Source organism: Passer domesticus, chromosome 20 (assembly GCF_036417665.1).
Source record: "Passer domesticus isolate bPasDom1 chromosome 20, bPasDom1.hap1, whole genome shotgun sequence".
Classification (NCBI taxonomy): domain Eukaryota; kingdom Metazoa; phylum Chordata; class Aves; order Passeriformes; family Passeridae; genus Passer; species Passer domesticus.
Genome location: NC_087493.1, coordinates 6,477,968 through 6,492,247, shown reverse-complemented (window position 1 = coordinate 6,492,247; position 14,280 = coordinate 6,477,968). Strand labels below are relative to the sequence as shown.

General features: G+C 42.5%; 1 long non-coding RNA gene across 2 annotated transcripts in view; it reads left to right on the top strand.

The window, feature by feature from the left end:
• The window catches only part of LOC135284272 (uncharacterized), a 35,384-nt gene extending 21,405 nt beyond the window's left edge, over positions 1–13,979 (top strand). Inside the window, exon 4 of one of the 2 annotated variants that reach the window (XR_010349699.1) lies at positions 11,614–13,979. This is a non-coding gene — a long non-coding RNA (uncharacterized LOC135284272). Of the gene's footprint in view, positions 1–5,766; positions 5,958–11,613 lie in introns of those variants that run through there. The other variant, XR_010349697.1, reaches the window with a different exon arrangement.
• Positions 13,980–14,280: the final 301 nt, after the last annotated feature.

Below are 14,280 nucleotides of genomic sequence, written 5' to 3'. Positions count from 1 at the left end.
TGATCCCATAAAGTAGCTGTAGGAATTTCCTGCAAGACAGGCCCATTACTTTGGTTGAAATCTCTTTTGTAATGCACACAGGCTTGGAATCTGGTCCTGACATACCTTGCTAGGTGTTGATTTACATCTCAGGAGCAGTGTAGGAGCCAGAAAGAGGTGTGGCATTTCCTCCAGGAAAAATGAACAGGGAACTGTAGCTCTTTGAAACGTGGGAGTTAAGTGTTTTGCACTAGTGAGAATCAGGTTGCTTTGGTGCCAAAATACAGATTTAGTTGCTTAAAATTAAGTCTGCCTGTGTCCCAGTTTCCCCATCTGTAAAATGTATTACAGCAATCTCAGCTAATCCTATTAAATTGTAGTACTAGTGTTTCACTATTAATATGTCCTTCAGGACACGCATCATGGTAACTTTACCCCATGGTGACTAAGATTTCTGCAGGAGCACAGGATGAAATAATCAGAGCCTTAGGGACTCTAGAGCTCTCCTCTTTTAATTGGTTGACTGGAAAGAAATTATGCCAATTTTCTCCCAAGTAAAGGTCTGTTGTGTTGCACGAGGTTATTTAGTTGTTCTTTTGCACTGGGTCATTGGGAATTTGCACAGAATAGTTTTTATATTGCACTGAATAGCTTATGTTATATCACATGGTTTGTTATCTCTTTCCCCCATCACCAGGCCTTTCCCTCACCCACCCCAGTACCCCCTGGTGGTCTCCCCTGGGTTACCCCTCCCCTATCCACTCCTCACTGGTATCCCATTGCCTATGGACCTCTCCCTCTGTCCCCATCCCGGAGTATAAAAGTCCCCTGCCACCAGGGAACACTCTCTTTCTCCCATGGGTTTGTCCACCTGGTGTGTCTCTTGGAATAAAGGAGAACATTTCCCACGTGGAGAAGAGCGCTTCTCAATCTTTTACTTTTGTCTATGAATTATTGTGTGGGCAAGGGTCCATAGCTAGCTGGAATGGACCCCACAGCCCAGCAAAACCACAATATTTCAAAGGTCTGGGCCACCCTCACCATGAGGGAGGGAAAGCAATCTATTTTTCAGACTAGGATTTCTCCTACTTCCTCTCAACCTTGCTTTTTTAGGATAACAAATATGCAGGATTTGGTGACAAACCTTTGCCTTTCTTTCTGAATGTTTTGGTTTCTTTGTTTTATGTGTCACTACTTAAGTGAGAACTCAGCTGCCTTCAAAATGTAAAAACTGTATAATGAAAAGGTTTCCTGCTAAGCAAGGAAAAATCTTCAGATGTAATTATAGCTTAGTTTCTTTGGCATTTTGTTCCATTTAGTGTTTTATTAAACCTCTCACCTGATCTTTGGTGTGTGTATGATAAAAGGAAGTTTGTAGTGCAGGCACCTCTGATAGATGATCTAATCCTTTTAGGAGGCAGGATCTAAAACAGGTCCCATAACACATCAGGATTTCTTTGGAAATCTCTGGAAAGGCTAATTATTTTTTTCCTTGCCACTGAGCAATCACTAACTCTCCTGCAGTTCCTAGTGCTTCTGACCTTCAATATTTCTTCTACACTTGTGCAGTGATTACATTTACAGTCCTCAAGGACATGCACCTGGGTTACTGTCTCAAAGCAGGCCTTGGGAAGGACACAGTTTTTGAGTGATGCAGTGTCTGCTCACTCAGTGCATCCTCCAAAGGCAGCAGCATAACCTGTCACATTGCTATAAGAAAAAACCAAATGCCTGTGGGCAAGGTTGTAGAGGAAGGTTATGGCACCTGGTGCTGGCAGCTTTCTGCTGGAATAAATCACAGGGCAAAAGCAGGGCAAGCTCCCAAAGGGAAAGAGAAACTGAGTCCCAAATCCCAGGAGCTGTTCTAGGCTGGTCCTGGAGCATCAGTGAGAGATGCAGCTGCTGCCTTCATAACCTTTCTAACCTGAATTTCTGAATGTGATGATCTGCCAGTGGTCCTTGTCTCAGAAAGGCTGGAAAATCTGACACAGGGGTTTAGAACAGGCAGCAAGAGCCATCTCATCCCTCTCTCCCTCTTCTGCACAGCTATTCCCACTTCTCTCTGATTAGGAGCAAAGAGTAATGAGAGTAAGGAATTTAAGTGTTCACCCATGTGTGGTAATATTTTGGATGTCCTGATTTTTCCAAGTTGTCCTGAATGTACTTTCAGACCTTCTGGCTGCTCATGGATTGCTGGTAATGCTGAACATTAGCCTTAAGGTCTCCAGAAATCAGAACTAATTTCAGAAATATTTATGTTCATTTCAGAGGCTTAACCTTCTTGAAGTATTCATTGTTTGATAAAATCAATATGCATTTAAATATCTGCACTGTAATTATGGTAAATTATGTACAAGGGCTGAAATCTAAATTTGATGGTCAGGTGCTGAGAGCTTAAGTCTCAGGTCATTTGTAATTTAGAAATGAATGTTCCACCTCTTGTTTTAATAAGTAAAATGTTACCTCTTGTAGTGCTTTATTTGAAACCATTTTCACCAGAAGTGAGTTCATAACCATTCCCTCTCTGTCCTCTGAACAAGGAGCTTCTGCCACTTGAAGTTTGCTCTCTCTGTTTAATGCATTTCTACTTTGAACACTGATTCCTGCCATCTTCATCCTTCTTTCTTAGCATCCTCAGAAGACAGGGATGTCCTAGAGCCAAACAGCTGGGGTTTACAGCCCCCAGCACATAGGTCTGTGTACCCTGGGGCTTCTTCTCAGTGGGAAGTTAAGACTTGGTAAATACCTTACTCTTTTAGGCACATTTTACACTCTCTTTGAGGGGTCAATTTTTCAGGCATTCCCTTAGAGGGAGGTTTACCTCATGCAGGAACTCAGTGTTGTTACAGCTGTAACTGAAACCAGAATGATGCAATTAAATATTACATCATCAATCAGGTGCTCCCTGTTGCTCTTTCATTAGATCGAGAACAGCCAGTCTAAAAGGAAAAAAGAGCAAAATCCACAAGTCACTGCAGGTTTTCTACAAGGGGAAAAGATCATGGGTGACTTTACAAACATGACTATGAGGAGACACCTCTGAGGAACTGTAGGGAGAATTCCAAATCATCAGCAACCTGCAGTGCTTGGCACATTTGAAGATTGAAAGAAGCCTTCCCCTTCCACAAGGGAAGACTAAAAATGCTCCCACAAATATCTGGTTTTATAACCAGATATATAATTTATAAAATTATAAAAGATTTATAATTCATTGAATGCATTTCTGAGAACTTAAACACAACTGGAATTCAACCCCAAGTCTTGGAGCTTGTAGAGGTTTTCTAGTAACTAATGGATTGACTTCCTGTTGAGGTGATTATAATATTTCATATCGCACATGCAAAAGTCTGACTCTCCTGAAAACTATTCCAAAGGTGTGTTTTGGATCTCTGCTAAAATCGTGCTGCAACATTGGTACAATAAATGCCCCAAATGTGTTTCCTGTCTAGCTGTGGAATTGGCTGGTTCATGTAATGAAGATATTTTATATATTCTGGAATACCTCTAGTTATAACTGGGAACAGGGGGATTGCCATAACTGGGGCAGAGCAAAACTGGACAAGATTCTTCAAAGTATGACACTCTTCCTTACTACTTTTAAGGCCTTGATATTGCTGGAATAGCAGAATAAAGCTCCTGCCTAATGAAAACCTTAGTCACTCAACCTACAATATTACTTCTATCAAAGGTAATTTTTCAAAGTGCGGGTGTACTCAACAGGGCATGATCCTTGTAGCTAATGAGATCTTTCCTTTTCTTTTCATTTTCCTGGAGTTATGCATTTCAGACACCTCTACAGATTGTCAACAGTGACCTGCTTTACAACATTTTAAACTAGACCTGGTCTGGGGTCTGCCTCTTTGTCTCTGACAAACATTTTCTTTCATTATTATTTGTTGTGTATTTTCTTTAAAGTAGTTCTTGGACTGAAAGTCCGTGCTCTGCACTTGTTTGGTTTTTTTTGTTTGTTTTTTTTTTGGTAGCAGTTTAACTGTTGTGACACGAAATTTTTGCTCATTTTATTTTCCTGTATGCCTGAGCTCACATTGCATTAGAAATGAGGAAGGTTGAATGAATGAAGGGTTACTTCTCCCATCTCCCCTCTCTTGTATAATTTGTATGGAGCAACTGCTTGCAGCTGGATACTCCAGCTGGAAAGATTGCTGCCTTTCAGAGGTTCTTAGGCTCTCCATTTCTATCTGAAAAGCCAGTGTTTAGCTGTGACCCTGGCAGAATGTGTATATTGTGATATCAAAATTGCATTTGCTGGAAAGGGCATTCATCTTGTCTGTTCTTTCTCCATGATGGAACTTATTTTTCTTTACTTCTGTCATATTGTCATATTCCATTTTTTTGAAATCTAATAATTTTCTTGCTGTGGTGGGTAGGTATGTGTGACCCATTCCTGCTTTCAGGGCTTTTGAAGGCTGGACTAAACCATTGAGATCTACCAAAGCATGGATTTGTTGAAGTCAGAAAAGCAGTGACAAATTAAACAAACAAATGATAATTTGGCAAAAAAAAGTGATCCCACCTCTTAAAGGTTGCTGGCTGATAAGCAGAAATGATGTGTGTTTTCCTGCTTTGTAGAGTCAGAACAAAGCAGGCTCTGCAGGGATGCTGAAATTGCTTGCAGCAATATTTTCTGTAATATGAATGCAAATAAATGAACAGACAAAGATTTCCATGAGGGTGACCGACTAATGGAGAAGAATCCCTTTCTCAGACACCTCAGAAATGTTTTTTATAGCTGGATAATTTCTAGGCATAAGAAAAGCAGCTGGGTGGTGCATTCTCTAGTGCTGTTCAGAGCCCCCAGATGGCTTTTCCACAGCCAAATCCTAGCAGTCCAGTGACAGCAGATACAGACAAATACCTGGCAGAAGGAAGATGTGGCTGATCCAAGTGCCAGTGATGATGTAAACGCTGCTCTTGTATTTCCTAGTCACAGTCTATAGGGTTTTCTTCTATTTCTTTTGCAGTGTGACCCTAAATCCAAGCAGAAATTTCAAAAGCTTGTGCTTGTGTCTTATTAGCATTTGACTATAGCTTGCTCTTTCCTGGAGAATATTAAGAATACTGCAATGGGTCAAATCAATGTAAATTGATACTGCAAATCATTCAAAATCCATCTTTTTTTTTTTTTTTTTTTTTTTTTTTAGTGACAGCCTTTTTATGTACCAGTGCAATATGTAACTCTATGCCCAAGATGGATCTGTGCTTTGTTTTGAGAACTAGTGGTAAATAGAACTTATGATAAATTAAAACAGCTGCCCATAGATATAGTCACAAACTGCTCTGAGTCTGAAGCACCCGGTTCTGGTCACTAAGAACGAACTGCTGGAGTTAAGGAAATTAGAATTTCATAAGGAGGATGAAAAGTCTCTCCATGCTGGTATCAAACTCCAGTTCTTCAGATCATCTTTTAGAGAAAGGGGCAAGTCCCCCACCCAAGTGTCAATCTGAGCCTCCTTCAGCTAAAACCAAGGTGTCAGCAGAAAAACGTATTTCCTCAGTGCTGTGCCAGGTGTTGTATCCTTCTTTAGTCTTTATTCTTGCATCTGGTAAAATTGGATAACTATTTAATTTGCTTCTTATCTCACTGGGTAACCTAGGACTGATGTCCTCAAGAAAGTGCCATTGAGCAGAGTTGATAATGCACAGCATTTCTCCAACATGTCTTTATCTTCAAAAAGCTTTCAAGCAATAATTAGAAATTGAAAGGGAATGGAGAAAAACATCAGTGCAGTGGTTGTGTCGTGACTGACTGTGGAACTGTGTCAACAGGTGTCAGCCAAGTGCCACCAAAGGACTGTCCAGAGCAAAACTGCAGCTGTGCATTTGTCACCTCCCTTGGAAGGCAGAGGAGGATTATTTTGGATGGAGAAAATGTCAGCCTTCTGGGTACTAATTGAACCTGATAACAGGGCTTCAGTCACATAAAGTTGAGAGAAATGCAGGAAATCTGAGTGCTGCTGTGCAAATTGCTGCAAATGGTCCTCAGGCAGACTGCTGAAATGTGTTAGGCTCAGCCAGGCTGCCTCTCCACCTTCTCTAAAGCTTCTGCACTTCTTCACTGATGACTGACATGCTGAGGATGGATTTGCTCTCAGGTGACTGGCAATGGATTCTTGTGCAGATGACTGACCCACTCTCCACAGCTTTAGGTGTAACTCCAACACCTGTGTCGGAGAGATGTCTTAAGAGTTTGTGCTTCCATGAGTAATAATTCAGCTGGTTTAGTTATCAGTGTGTTGTTTTGAGCATGGCAGGCACTTCTTGGGCTTCCCCATGTATGAACAGGCTGGACAGATGGGCCAAATCCAAAAATATGAGGTTTAACAGGACCTGGTGCTGCGTCCTCATTTTTTGGCCACAATTCCCTGCAGAGCTACAGGCTAGGGACAGAGTGGCTGGACAATGGCCAGGCAGAAGGGGACATCGGGGTGCTGGCTGTTGGCAGGCTCAACATGAGCCAGCAGTGTGCCCAGGTGACCAAGAAGACCAATGGCCCCTGGCCTGGATCAGGAACAGTGGCCAGCAGGAGCAGGGAGGTCATACTTCCCCTGTACTTAGCACTGGTGAGGGCACACCTCGAGGGCTGTGTCCAGTTCTGGACCCCCCCAGTTTAGGAAGGATCTTGAGCTGCTGGAGTGTGTCCAGAGGAGGGCAACAAGGATGGTGAAGGGTCTGGACCATAAGGTTCATGAGGAGCAGCTGAGGGATGTTTATTCTGGAGAAAAGGAGGCTCAGGGGAGACTTCATCACTCTACAAATCTCTGACAGGAGGGTGCAGCCAGGTGAGGGTTGGGCTCTGCTCCCAGTGAGCAGTGACAGAACAAGAGGACACAGCCCCAAGCTATGCCAAGGCAGGTTCTCACTGGATATTAGGAAGAAATTCTTCACAGAAATGGTGACTGGGCATTGAAAGGGGCTGCCCAGGGAGGTGTCACCATCCTGGAGATGTTTAAGGACAGACTGGATGTGGCACTCAGTGCCATGGGCTGGGTGACAGGGCGGTGTTGAGTGACAGGTTGGGCTGGATGATCTCAGAGGTCTTTTCCAGCCTTATTCAATTCTGTGATTTTGTGAAGGTAGAGGCATCAGCCTGGACTGTAACAGATACAAGGGATACAAGCCTGTGCACTCAGGTAGGGGAGGAGATGGCACTGAACTCTGCATATGCATTAGAGATTAAATGTCATCAAGTTTGGGTTGAGCAGCTTGAAAAGCCTGTGCATGTCTGTGCATAATTTTGACATGCACTAAACCTCTGGGGAGGAGGGAGTGCATCTGTTTGCTGCTGCTTTCATGCTGACCCCATCATAATGGATAAGAATAGTTCATTGCATAGAAATAATTTGTGCAAAGATCTATGTCTGTTTCTTGTAAAATACCCCCAAAGCATTAAAATAATTTCCTTTTGTATTATGTTCAATTGCTACATATCCATGTGTATAAAGAATATCCAAAGTTATCTGAAGTTCTACCTGAATACATGATTATGAATCTGATATAAATTTAGGTTTAGACTGAATTCCCTGCTGACAATAAAAAAACCCTCACAAAATATGGTAGCCAAGCAAACAGCAAAAAAACTCCAGACAACCCTAACACCCCAAAAACCCAAACACACCTACAAACAAACCCAAACCAAAAAAACCCAACCACCATCAAAGAAAAGAAACCCTGAATAGTTTTTATCAAGGTTGTATGAGGATAGAGCATTTTGATTGTTTTGGGGTTTTTTATAGTTTAATTCTGTATAAAAATATTTTAAATCCCTTCACAAACAGTTTTTAGAACATAAATGCAAATTACCAGCCAAATAATACATTTACACATTAAGAGGAAGATTAGAAGGTAATGAAAGTAAAACTGAGACTTCTGAGTGAGCTTATAAAAATATTCTGTAAAAATGTGCAATTCTGAGCTGCAATAGAACATGTCTTTCCTGTGTTTAGATATTCAAATCTCTAGTTAGGATTTTTTTTTCCCTGTCTAATCTTCATTTTATATACCATAAATCTGAAAAAAAGACATTTTCTTCTCTATATTTCCATCTGCAGAATAAACTTGCACACACACACATCCCCTCACCCGTCCCTAACCATCCATTCTGTGCCTGCTCCATCTCGCAGGGCCGCTCCCTTTCTGGAGTACATCCTGAATAATTCTCCCAATGTATCTCTGTAATGGACCATTATTCTGAGACCTTCAGCACTGGGAAAGAAATACATCCTCATGCAGGGGCTGGCTCAAGATTGATTGCCTCTTAAATTCTGAAAGTAGGTCTGAACTGTGCTGTTCTTCTGTCCAGCAGGGAATTGCAATTCCCAAAGCACAGACTCCTCCTCTTTGACACAGGAGTGTTACTGGAGAGCAGAACTTCAGCCCAGTGTAGCTCTGGTTGCATTTACCCCTCTGTGATAGATGACAGCTTGTCCAAGCCCCTAATTAATGTACCAGCTTCAATGTGGTTTGACATCCACCTGTGATCACGTGCCTTCAGGTTCCATAGGTGTTCGGGTGGAGATGGATCACAGAGGCCCAAAGCACCTCCTGAAATAGTTTGTGTAAGATGATTTGGTATTTCCCACTGATTGTGATAAGTCCTTGGGGAATCACTTGAGGCAAAAGAAACAAGGATGAAGGAAAAAAACCTGACAAAATTTAAACAATACAAAAATACTCCAAACAAGAAAAAAACCCTCCAACCCAAAAAACAAGCAAACAAACCCCCCCAAGAAACCCCACAAGAACAACAAAAAACAAACAAACAAACCCAAAACCAAACCAAACAAAACAAAAAAAAAAAAAAACAACCAAAAACCAAAAAAACAAACCCAAGCAGAAAAAACCACCAGACCTCAAAAATCTGACATGGCATTCTCTGGTACTCTCTCAAGGGAGAGCCTGTCACCTGCATTCAAATTTCTTTATGAACAGAATGCTGTAGGTTGTTCCAGGCTGGAGCACAGCACATGTTTATGTGCAAGCTGGACAACTGGGGGACCTGAGTGCTGCAGTGAAGTGGAGAGAGCAGCTGGGTGGACATGCTGAGAGGTTCCACAGCTGGGACTGTATTAAATATTAAATTCTGTTTATGGCTAACAACTGCAGCACATTAGAACCACCCACAGTTCTTCTATGCATGCAATGCTGGTTTTGCTGCAGAGTCTAAGTCCAGGAATCAAGAAAATTCAATCAGATTATGTCATGTTCATTAATGTGGCAAACCAACCACATATATTTAGGCTAGATTAAGATTTGGTGTCATTGGGCTTGTCTGTCCCTCCCTACACTCTACTATGGTTAAAAATCTGTTCAAAGCAGTTTGGGGCTGTTTGGTAGTGGTTTGGTTCATATAGCTACAGAACTCCATTCTTGAAAAGCCTTACTTTTCAAATTACCCTATAACCATCTCCTGTTAAGGTAATAACAGATTTGGGCATCAATATTGAATTGCAGCATAACATATCTTAAATATTACAAGAGGAATATTAGCATGGGCTGAGGCCACCAATTTCTATTGTGGTTGAGCAGCCTGAGAAGTTGCTGCTGAATCAGGATTCCCAGGAGATGTGAGGGTTGGTTTTGCCTCTGTTGTTGCAGAGTCTCTTAAAAGTCTCCAATTAATTTCCACTGGTGCCTTATTCCTGCAAGTATCTTCTGAGCTAAAATATTTGTACCAAATTCTATGGCCTTTCCTCAGAACTTATTCTGCCTTTTGCATTTGTCAGGTTTTGTTCGGTATTTCTCTGTGTGTTTAAATGAATAATATCAATGTAAAATTCATCCTGAAGCAGTACAAACATAATATTTACAAAGCAAACCCTTTGAATGTAAATGGATAATTCCTATTTCCTACCATGGGCTGAATCCACACCTTTTTCTGGCACAGGAGTATTGGCACACTGGAGCTGAAAAAATGGATGCGACTCCCCAGGATGTCTCTTCTTATCCCCCCACCCCTTTTCCTTTCCAATCAAGAGAGCTAAATTGCGTTATTGAATTAAACTGGGAGAACTAGTGCTGCTTTATATTGTTTTTGTGTTCTGACAGCAGCAGTTTCTTTTTACTTTCCAACTTCTTGAGAGGTAAAACCTCACTATTGCGCTGCAAAGCTTTTCCTGGCTAAACTGTTCTGTCTTAGGGCTCATGAGGCTATCATAGTCTTTCTTTTGCAGGTCTCTGGCAGGGATCATTCCTGCCAGGGGACTCCTCAGACAGTCTGCATCCATGGTAAAGACCAGCAGCATTGTCCCTGGTTTAAGCAGTGTCCCAGTGGCACAGACCATTTCTGAGTGGCTCATTGGCAAACGAAGAGCATATTTTGATCAGTTTTCCCTGACTGTCATCACATGGGGTTTGCAGTGGGTGTGGGAGCCGCGTTATCTGCTGCAATGCCAGACTGCAATTCTCCTGACCAGGCCTGCTAAACAGTGCTAATGTTCTGTCTTCAGGGTCTGCAGCTCTCTGGGCTCTATGAAACCCAATACATCTCAATATTATAGTTCTGTGCCGTGTTCTGGAACAGGGCTGTGAGACACAGATCAAAGTGCCTAAAAAGAGGAATGGAAGCTTGTCACAGTTTTAGAACTCAGTGAATAGAGACTGAAGCTTTTCAGTGATTTGGTGATTTAGTTTATGCTGCTCTCTCCTTAATTTGTTTCAGATGATATGGTATTTGTGTTTTAGGAAGACGTTTAGTCTATACTCTGCTATTCAAAGTTTTAAACTTAGGCTGTGTGGCTCACATTCAGCAATATAATGCTCTTCCTGTCTGAAAAAACATGAGCCCTGTAACTCATTGACAGGAGGAGAAGCTTATAGAAAATATATTTTAAAATATACTTTTAGAAAACTGTGAAATATCAAAACATTACGGACTTTTTGCAACACAGTGCAAAATAAAAAAAATTAAAATAGCAAATGTTCCCACAGCATGGTGGAAAGGTTGGAGGTAAATAATCATAAGCAGCAGAAATTTGCTTAAAGACCTAAATGACTTGTAATTAAAAGTCCTTTGTAGTAATTTGGTTGTACAAAGTGTAGGGGTGGGAACCTTGTCGTGCTGTTCTGACAATATGCAATAAAAGACTTAGATTATTTTTTGCATTCTATGGGAATAATTATATTGTGCTAATATAATATAATATAATATATACTATTATATATTCTATAACAGTATATATTATATATAATAATATACTATATATTATTATATAATATACAATGATAATTCTTTAATATAATAATTATATTGTGTTAATTTAATTTCTAAATAATTGCAAGAATTTTGTAATTATTAATTTAGAAATTATCAAAACACTCTAGTCAGGTAGGAAAGTATTACTGACTCAAGAAATTTCCAGGCTAAATAACTTGTTGAAAGCAAATTAAAAAAAACGAGGGTCAAACCAGATTTATTACAGCAAAAATGAGAAAGCAAATAACATTTGGAGCTGCAGTGGAGCTCCTGACACTGATCTTCTGTGCTGTCTGGAAGCTTTGGGTTGGATAGTAGCTTTGTCCCCAAGACACATCATCAAGAAAGGGCATAAAGACAATGTCAGCTCAGGGGAATGGAGCTGCTGGTGTGCAGCAGAATTTTCTCACGTGCTTTTTCAGGGCATGACAACAGAACAGCAAAAACTCCTCACAGAGACAGCACTGGTACGGACTTCACCATGGACTGGACCCCATTTCTGCATGCCCCTGGACTCCATTTCTGCAGTCCCACCTCGTGGTGCAGTTGCAGACCTGCTTCTCTGTTAGGACTTACACTGTAAGATCTGGTGGGATTTGTCCACAGAGATTTGGCTTTTTTGCAGCAAAGAGATGCAGAGGTTTTCGGGCCCCTGGGGAAGCTCAGTGGCAGCAGTGAGTGTCAATGAACAGGGAACCACAGTCTCTTGCAAAGCTGTTAATCTTGCTGGATGTATCTGTATTTAGAATTAGAACTATGTTTGTGTATCTACTCATTTGCATGTTAATGGGACTCTCTAGGGCTTTTCCTTGATCTTTAACAAGAAGAAAGCCTGGCTAATTGAAATTTATTTGAAAAGGGTTTGTTTGCTACTTGGGCTGAGGACAATAGACTACAACAGCTGAGGAAGGCTGCAATGGTCATGTTAGCAGAGTTAGATTTTAATGCCTGAGCATTCCTACGCTGTCAGGATAAGCTGATAGAGGCGGTGAAGGGTGCACACTGATCCTTTTCCTGCTAACCACCCTAAATTGGTTTGGGTCCAGCCTCTTGTAGTGGCTGGCTTCCCAGCTGCTGAGCTGGGAGTTCTCGTTTAGAGGAACAAAGGACCTGCATGTAAACCTTTTCATGTCCTGCTGTACACTTCTAACTGTTGAATCTGGCTCCAGAATGTAGCAGTGACAGAGAACAAAGATGTGTCCCAGTCACCACCACTAAGCCCTGACCATCTGGACTATCCTTAAACACCACACATCAGACCCTTTATTGTATGACTTTGTTTATTCCAGCAGCTTTGGTTTTCCAAACCCCTTATTCCACTGTCAGTGGAGCAAGACTCTTCTGCCTCAGGTCTTAGGGGGTCTTGCAAGCAGCTCCTTGCTTTGTGTGTGCTGCTGAGGTGTGGCAGTTGCTGTAGCAGATCGAGGTACTCTGGGAATTACCTCCAGGCTGGGAACATTGTGATGGATCAATCCATCAGCTGACCCTTGGCCAACACCATTAGCCACACTAGAGCTGGAGGTCAGGATTTCAGCATGGAAATAACTTTTTGGGTGAATAATGATGATTATTTGCTAGGGGGGGAAGGGTTGTATATTTTTACTGCTCATCCTCTGTGGGCTGTGTTTCCAGCTGATTGCATGAGAGCTGTCCTGGTGTGCATCTTCTGGGGTGCTTTGGTTTTAACCCAAATGCTGGAGTTTCTTTCTGTCTAGTTAGTCACCACAAAACACTGCAGGGGATGATTAACACTTCTCTAATCTCTGTGTTTTAGAACATGTCTATGATTTGGTGGTCTCAGTCCATTTCTTTCCGAATATTTAATTGCTGGGCCTTAAGTTGAGGTTTTTGATTATGAAGGGTTCATTAGAAGGCAGACAGCACATTTCCTAGTACACAGGGTGTAATCACAGCTGAAGCACAGCTGTCAAAATAAAATGAACACAAAGTGAAGCTATTGCTTTAGCTGTGCTTATAGACTCATTAACTCTGAAAACTTCACACTCCAGAGTGGTTCTTCCTGCTCATGTGGAATAAGGATGGGCTGCCATGCTGCTGTGACCAAAGTCCAACAGCATTTTGTCTTGCTTTTCTGAGGCAGAGATGATGGATGTTTTGAAAGAAAGTACCGAGTTACCTGTGACCTCACAAGGCAGGGAAATACAAATGTAACAGAGAGGACAAGACTGCCAAAGGAGACCAGAGTTTGGAGGGATGACTGGATGCCAGGTGGCCTAGAGGTGTAGAGGTGTCCTGGTGACAGTGTTCTGTGGGGCACAGGAGGAGTGGATGAGGTCTGTTCTCAAGGTAGCCATTGTCTTCAGATCTGATAAACCACGTAGCAGCCAAGTGCAAGCACAGTGTGAAACCACAGCTGTTTGTGCCATCCAAGCACCTTCCCTGAGGAATAATTCAGCATCTTCTTGTTTTTGAAGACTCTGAGCGTTCTGGCTAGGATTGAATGATACCAGCCTTCCATCCTTTGTATTCCTCCCTATCTCCCGAGACTGCAAGTCACCGATTTTATTTCTGTAGTAGAAAGGTGCACAGGCTCTACCAGCATGCACAGACATGGAATTTTCTGGAGCTTTTTTTAAAAAAAGCAGCTTCTCTCAGCTTCTGACCTCCCCCCCGCGATTTCCTGCTGTGTCTTACACAAAAGCCGCTGTTTTCTCTGCCTCCCCACTCTCTGCCACTGCCTGGCTTCGAGTTGCATGGCTCCTGTGCTGCTCCTGCCCCCTCAGCAGTGCAGCCCTCTGCAGCTGGCACCGCTTTCCACCATGATAAAGGCCCGGCCTGTGCCGCTGCTGCCCGTGCAGCCACGGTTCCTGCTCAGAGATGGAAATCGCTTGCGGCATCACTCGCGGCCTGCTCCTGCTGCTGCCGCCTCCCGCGTGGCCGCGGCTCCTGCCAAGAGAGGGATCGCTCCCACGACCCCTGCCACGGGGCAAGAGAGAGACTGTCACTGCCGTGAGGAGAGAGACTGTCACCACTGCTGCTGCCTGCGAGTCCTGTGTCGTCTGTCTCGAGTCGGCGCTGCTGCCACCGCAGGAAAGAATCCACGCTGCCGGTTCCAAGCAGCACCGCCC